General features: G+C 48.8%; 1 non-coding gene across 1 annotated transcript in view; it reads right to left on the reverse strand.

The window, feature by feature from the left end:
- Positions 1 to 30, reverse strand: part of LOC131291961 (5.8S ribosomal RNA) — a 155-nt gene extending 125 nt beyond the window's left edge. The window contains exon 1 of the ribosomal RNA XR_009189691.1: positions 1 to 30. This exon is cut by the window's left edge and continues 125 nt beyond it. This is a non-coding gene — a ribosomal RNA (5.8S ribosomal RNA).
- Between the last annotated feature and the right edge of the window lie 6,852 nt (positions 31 to 6,882).

The following is a 6,882-nucleotide window of genomic DNA, read 5'->3' on the forward strand; positions in this document are numbered from 1 at the left end:
CATGAGCCGAGTGATCCACTGCCGAGGGTGACTAACTTGCGTAAGCCGCCGCTGTGCGCGTATACCCGTTCCCCGTAGGGAGGAGCAAGCCGCCGCTTAGAGACGAAGCATAAAGTGTCCTCATTCCACATAGGGCAAGCTGGATGAATCCATTTTACCCAGGACGGCCGAAGCGGCGTGGACCAGGGGAGAACTGAACCTTATACTTCACACCACAGTAAGTCTACGTGTCCTCTTCCACATAGGGCAAGCTAGAACTAACTATCTTACCCAGGACTGCCGAAGCAGCGTGGACCAGGGGAGGAACACACTTTTCATGGAAACGTAAGGCATCCATGACTGCCATAACGTAAGCCGCCGCTGTGCGCGTATACCCGTTCCCCGTAGGGAGGAGCAAGCCGCCGCTTAGAGACGAAGCATAAAGTGTCCTCATTCCACATAGGGCAAGCTGGATGAATCCATTTTACCCAGGACGGCCGAAGCGGCGTGGACCAGGGGAGAACTGAACTTTATACTTCACACCACAGTAAGTCTACGTGTCCTCTTCCACATAGGGCAAGCTAGAACTAACTATCTTACCCAGGACTGCCGAAGCAGCGTGGACCAGGGGAGGAACACACTTTTCATAGAAACGTAAGGCATCCATGACTGCCATAGTGCGTAAGCCGCCGCTGTGCGCGTAAACCCGTTCCCCGTAGGGAGGAGTCAAGCCGCCGCTTAGAGACGAAGTATGAAGTGTCCTCTTCCACATAGGGCAAGCTAGAATGAACTATCTTACCCAGGACCGCCGAAGCAGCGTGGACCAGGGGAGAACTGAACTTTATACTTCACACCACAGTATTGAGTAATGTGCCCTCTTCCACATAGGGCAAGCTGGAATGTTCCATTTTACCCAGGACGGCCGAAGCGGCGTGGACCAGTGGAGGACTACACAATCATGAGGTTTGATATCGACTTGTGTGTTTCAATAGGGTACCGATGGTATGTTTTGAACCGATTTGATTTAGCCATTCTGAAGTCATCACTTGGTTGAAGCGCTGAACTAGGGAGGGGCATCGTTTACATATATATTGGTTTTCGCATGCTCTACTAGGTTAATGTCATAGGGTTGGCTATCGAGCATGCCCAAGTGATGACTTGATTGTGTGCTTGCTTGAATTCTTCACATTTCATACCATCGGTTAGTTGTCGAATCATTCCTCGATCATAACCTTCGTTCTTGGTTCATGTATGCTCTCTTCCACATAGGGCAAGCTAGAATTAACTATCTTACCCAGGACCGCCGAAGCAGCGTGGACCAGGGGAGAACTATACTTTGTCTTGTATGCCCTCTTCCACATAGGGCAAGCTAGAATGAACTATCTTACCCAGGACCGCCGGAGCAGCGTGGACCAGTGGAGGACTATACTTTGTTCATAACACCACAGTATTGAGTAATGTGCCCTCTTCCACATAGGGCAAGCTAGAATGAACTATCTTACCCAGGACCGCCGAAGCGGCGTGGACCAGTGGAGGACTACACAATCATGAGGTTTGATATCGACTTGTGTGTTTCAATAGGGTACCGATGGTATGTTTTGAACCGATTTGATTTAGCCATTCTGAAGTCATCACTTGGTTGAAGCGCTGAACTAGGGAGGGGCATCGTTTACATATATATTGGTTTTCGCATGCTCTACTAGGTTAATGTCATAGGGTTGGCTATCGAGCATGCCCAAGTGATGACTTGATTGTGTGCTTGCTTGAATTCTTCACATTTCATACCATCGGTTAGTTGTCGAATCATTCCTCGATCATAACCTTCGTTCTTGGTTCATGTATGCTCTCTTCCACATAGGGCAAGCTAGAATTAACTATCTTACCCAGGACCGCCGAAGCAGCGTGGACCAGGGGAGAACTATACTTTGTCTTGTATGCCCTCTTCCACATAGGGCAAGCTAGAATTAACTATCTTACCCAGGACTGCAAAGCAGCGTGGACCAGTGGAGGACTATACTTTGTTCATTACACCACAGTATTAAGTATGGTGTCCTCTTCCACCATAGGGCAAGCTAGAACTAACTATCTTACCCAGGACCGCCGAAGCAGTGTGGACCAGGGGAGGACTATACTTTATACTTCACACACTAGCCATACTGAAGTCTTCACTTGGTTGAAGCGCTGAACTACGGCGGGGTAATCGTTTACAGGTTATAATCATATAGCTGCATGCTCATTAGTAGATAATGGAATATTGTATGGCAATATGAGCATGCCCAAGTGATGACTTTGTTTCAAGCTCAACAGGTAGGGTATTGAGTCCTCTTCCACATAGGGCAAGCTAGAATGAACTATCTTACCCAGGACCGCCGGAGCAGCGTGGACCAGTGGAGGACTATACCTTGTCCATTACACCACAGTATTAAGTATTGTGTCCTCTTCCACATAGGGCAAGCTAGAATTAACTATCTTACCCAGGACCGCCGAAGCAGCGTGGACCAGATGAGGACTATACTTTATACTTCACACCACAGTTTTGAGTACGCCTTGCATAAAGTATCTAGTTTGAACCACGAGGGCTCACAATGTAGAACCGCGAGGGCTCTAGTACCGATTCTCTCGGTACGGCTTGGTCCGTGTTCCTTTATGCTTGTACTCTAAGTATTAAGTATTGTGTCCTCTTCCACATAGGGCAAGCTAGAACTAACTATCTTACCCAGGACCGCCGAAGCAGCGTGGACCAGATGAGGACTATACTTTATACTTCACACACTAGCCATACTGAAGTCATCACTTGGTGGGGGTGAACTACGGCGGTATCTATCGTTTTGGTTCGGTCTATATAGGGTCGCTTGCATGCTCATTCGAATATAATGTAATTGTGTATGGCAATATGAGCATGCCCAAGTGATGACTTTGTTTCAAGCTCAACAGGTAGGGTATTGAGTCCTCTTCCACATAGGGCAAGCTAGAATGAACTATCTTACCCAGGACCGCCGGAGCAGCGTGGACCAGTGGAGGACTCTATACTTTATACTTCACACCACAGTATTGAGTACGACTTGCATAAAGCCCCTAATGAGAACCACGAGGGCTCTCTCAATGTAGAACCACGAGGGCTCTAGTACCGATTCTCTCGGTACGGCTTGGTCCGTGTTCCTTTATGCTTGTACTCTTAGAAAGTCTCAACCCGGAGGTCTTGACTTTGATTGTCATAGTTGGACTACGACGGGGCATCCGACCATTGCTGATCGAACACCCCTGATTCACCATCTTTCGGGTAGGCGGTACGCGTACCTCCGGACGCGGAAGTCTCAACCCGGAGGTCTTGACTTTGATTGTCATAGTTGGACTACGACGGGGCATCCGACCATTGCTGATCGAACACCCCTGATTCATCATCTTTCGGGTAGGCGGTGCGCGCACCTCCGACGCGGAAGTCTCAACCCGGAGGTCTTGACTTTGTATTGTCATAGTTGGACTACGACGGGGTATCCGACTCATCGAATACCCCAGAAGCACACCATCTTTCGGGTAGGCGGTACGCGTACCTCCGGACGCGGAAAGTCTCAACCCGGAGGTCTTGACTTTGGTTGTCATAGTTGGACTATGACGGGGCATCCGACCATTGCTGATCGAACACCCCTGTTACACCATCTTTCGGATAGGCGGTGCGCGACACCACCGACGCGGAAAGTCTCAACCCGGAGGTCTTGACTTTGTATTGTTGGATAGTCCTCTTCCACTATAGGGCAAGCTGGAAATATTCCATTTTACCCAGGACTGCCGAGGCAGCGTGGACCAGGGGAGAACTTCACGGAATCTTCAGGCATCCATGATTGCCATAGTGCGTAAGCCGCCGCTGTGTGCGTCAACTCGTTCCCCGTGAGGAGGAGTCTAGCCGCCGCTAAAAGACGAAGCATTAAGTGTCCTCATTCCACTATAGGGCAAGCTAGAATGAACTATCTTACCCAGGACCGCCGAAGCAGCGTGGACCAGGCGAGGACTACTTTATACTTCACACCACAGTATTGAGTACGACTTGCATAAAGCCCCTAATGAGAACCACGAGGGCTCTCTCAATGTAGAACCACAAGGGCTCTAGTACCGATTCTCTCGGTACGGCTTGGTCCGTGTTCCTTTATGCTTGTACTCGCGGAAAGTCTCAACCCGGAGGTCTTGACTTTGATTGTCATAGTTGGACTACGACGGGGCATCCGACCATTGCTGATCGAACACCCCTGATTCATCATCTTTCGGGTAGGCGGTGCGCGCACCTCCGACGCGGAAGTCTCAACCCGGAGGTCTTGACTTTGTATTGTCATAGTTGGACTACGACGGGGTATCCGACTCATCGAATACCCCAGAAGCACACCATCTTTCGGGTAGGCGGTACGCGTACCTCCGGACGCGGAAAGTCTCAACCCGGAGGTCTTGACTTTGATTGTCATAGTTGGACTACGACGGGGCATCCGACCATTGCTGATCGGACACCCCTGATTCACCATCTTTCGGGTAGGCGGTACGCGTACCTCCGGACGCGGAAAGTCTCAACCCGGAGGTTCGGACTTAGAGTTTTTCCCATTTAAAAGTTTTTCTCTTAGCCATACTGAAGTCATCACTTGGTGAACGATTGAACTAGGGCGGGTTAATCGTTTATAGGTATCATGTGGTTTGCATGCTCTCTTAGGTTAAGGTCATGTGGTTGGCTATCGAGCATGCCCAAGTGATGACTTTGTTTCACGCTTGCTTGATTTCTTCATGATTCCCTGTTATATAGTGTAATCATTCGAGAACAGGGAATCTTTGGTTTTGCTCAACAGGTATTGGATGTCAACTTGGTATCTAGATCGCATTAAGTCTCAACCCTTAGGTTCGGACTTGTATAGTGACATCTTGTTACGGTCTTGAGTCTCAACCCGCAGGTTCGGACTACTTAGTGTTTGATCGAATATAATATGGCAACTTGTGCCTAAGTCTCAACCCGCAGGTTCGGACTTCTGTTTATTTGGCCAATGTATGTATAAGGCAACTTGTGCCTAAGTCTCAACCCGCAGGTTCGGACTTGTGTATTTGTTCGAAGTCATGTATAAGGCAACGTGTGCCTAAGTCTCAACCCGCAGGTTCGGACTTGTTAGTGTTTCGTCAACTTTCATATGGCAACTTGTGCCTAAGTCTCAACCCGCAGGTTCGGACTTGTGTATTTGTTCGAAGTCATGTATAAGGCAACTTGTGCCTAAGTCTCAACCCGCAGGTTCGGACTTGTGTATTTGTTCGAAGTCATGTATAAGGCAACGTGTGCCTAAGTCTCAACCCGCAGGTTCGGACTTGTTAGTGTTTCGTCAACTTTCATATGGCAACTTGTGCCTGAGTCTCAACCCGCAGGTTCGGACTTCTATAGTGTTTCGTCAATTATCATATGGCAACTTGTGCCGAAGTCTCAACCCGCAGGTTCGGACTTCTGGAAGGATCACTTGGCCACTAATGATCCTTCCGCAGGTTCACCTACGGAAACCTTGTTACGACTTTTACTTCCTCTAAATCATCAAGTTCGGTCAACTTCGATAAAGCAGACGCGGTTCACGAGGATCCAGCGAACGATCATCTCCAAAGACCTCACTAAATAATCCATCGGTAGTAGCGACGGGCGGTGTGTACAAAGGGCAGGGACGTATTCAACGCTGGCTGATGACCAGCACTTACTAGAAGTTCCGAGTTCATATGGACCATTGCAATCCATAATCCCTACTAAGTGAGTATTTGAGTGATTTCCCGTTCCTCTCGGAATAGGAGACACGCTGCTACCCACATTGTAGCACGCGTGTAGCCCAGAACATCTAAGGGCATCACGGACCTGTTATCGCTCGATCTCATTTTGCTAAACACAAATTGTCCTGCTAAGCAGCGTACCGTAAGTGCACTTGCGCACACGAACAGCGAAGGTGTCAGGTCATACTCCACCGAAAGGTCCTAACCCGTTCCAATCGGCATCGACGCATTAACGCTGACTGCGTTCTAGTTAGCATATGTGAGTCACGTTCGTTATCGGAATTAACCAGACAAATCAATCCACGAACTAAGAACGGCCATGCACCACTACCCTTAAATTTGAGAAAGAGCTATTAATCTGTCTCACCTCCATAAGTTCGGACCTGGTAAGTTTTCCCGTGTTGAGTCAAATTGAACCGCAAGCTCCATTTCATTGTGGTGCCCTTCCGTCAATTCCTTTAAGTTTCAACTTTGCAACCATACTTCCCCCGGAACCTGACTTTGGTTTCCCGGAAGCTACTGAGAGCACCTGGTTGTAGCGTCTCCCAATTGCTAGTTGGCATCGTTTACGGTTAGAACTAGGGCGGTATCTAATCGCCTTCGATCCTCTAACTTTCGTTCTTGATTAAAGAAAGCATCCTTGACAAATGCCTTCGCTTTAGTTAGTCTTACGACGGTCTACGAATTTCACCTCTCGCGCCGTAATACTAGTGTCCCCAACTACTTCTGTTAATCATTACCTCCGGTCTGAGTACAAACCAATGAAAGATTAGACCAAGGTCGTATTCCATTATTCCATGCAAGATTATTCTAGGGCGTTTGGGCACCCTGCTTTAAGCACTCTAATTTGTTCAAGGTAAACGTGAGCGGTCGAGCTCTATGTTACACTTGCACCCGTTGAAGGGCACACCATGACACAGACTTGGTGCCCTACCACACCATTGAGTCGCAACCAGATTCCGACTTGGCCCACCGACCACGGGTTGACCGGGTCGGCGGAGCCGGACTGTGTTGGACAAGTATCAACTTCGAACGTTTTAACCGCAACAATTTTAATATACGCTAGTGGAGCTGGAATTACCGCGGCTGCTGGCACCAGACTTGCCCTCCACTTGATCCTCGTAGAAGGGAGAT

This window comes from Anopheles ziemanni, assembly GCF_943734765.1.
Source record: "Anopheles ziemanni chromosome X unlocalized genomic scaffold, idAnoZiCoDA_A2_x.2 X_unloc_21, whole genome shotgun sequence".
Classification (NCBI taxonomy): domain Eukaryota; kingdom Metazoa; phylum Arthropoda; class Insecta; order Diptera; family Culicidae; genus Anopheles; species Anopheles ziemanni.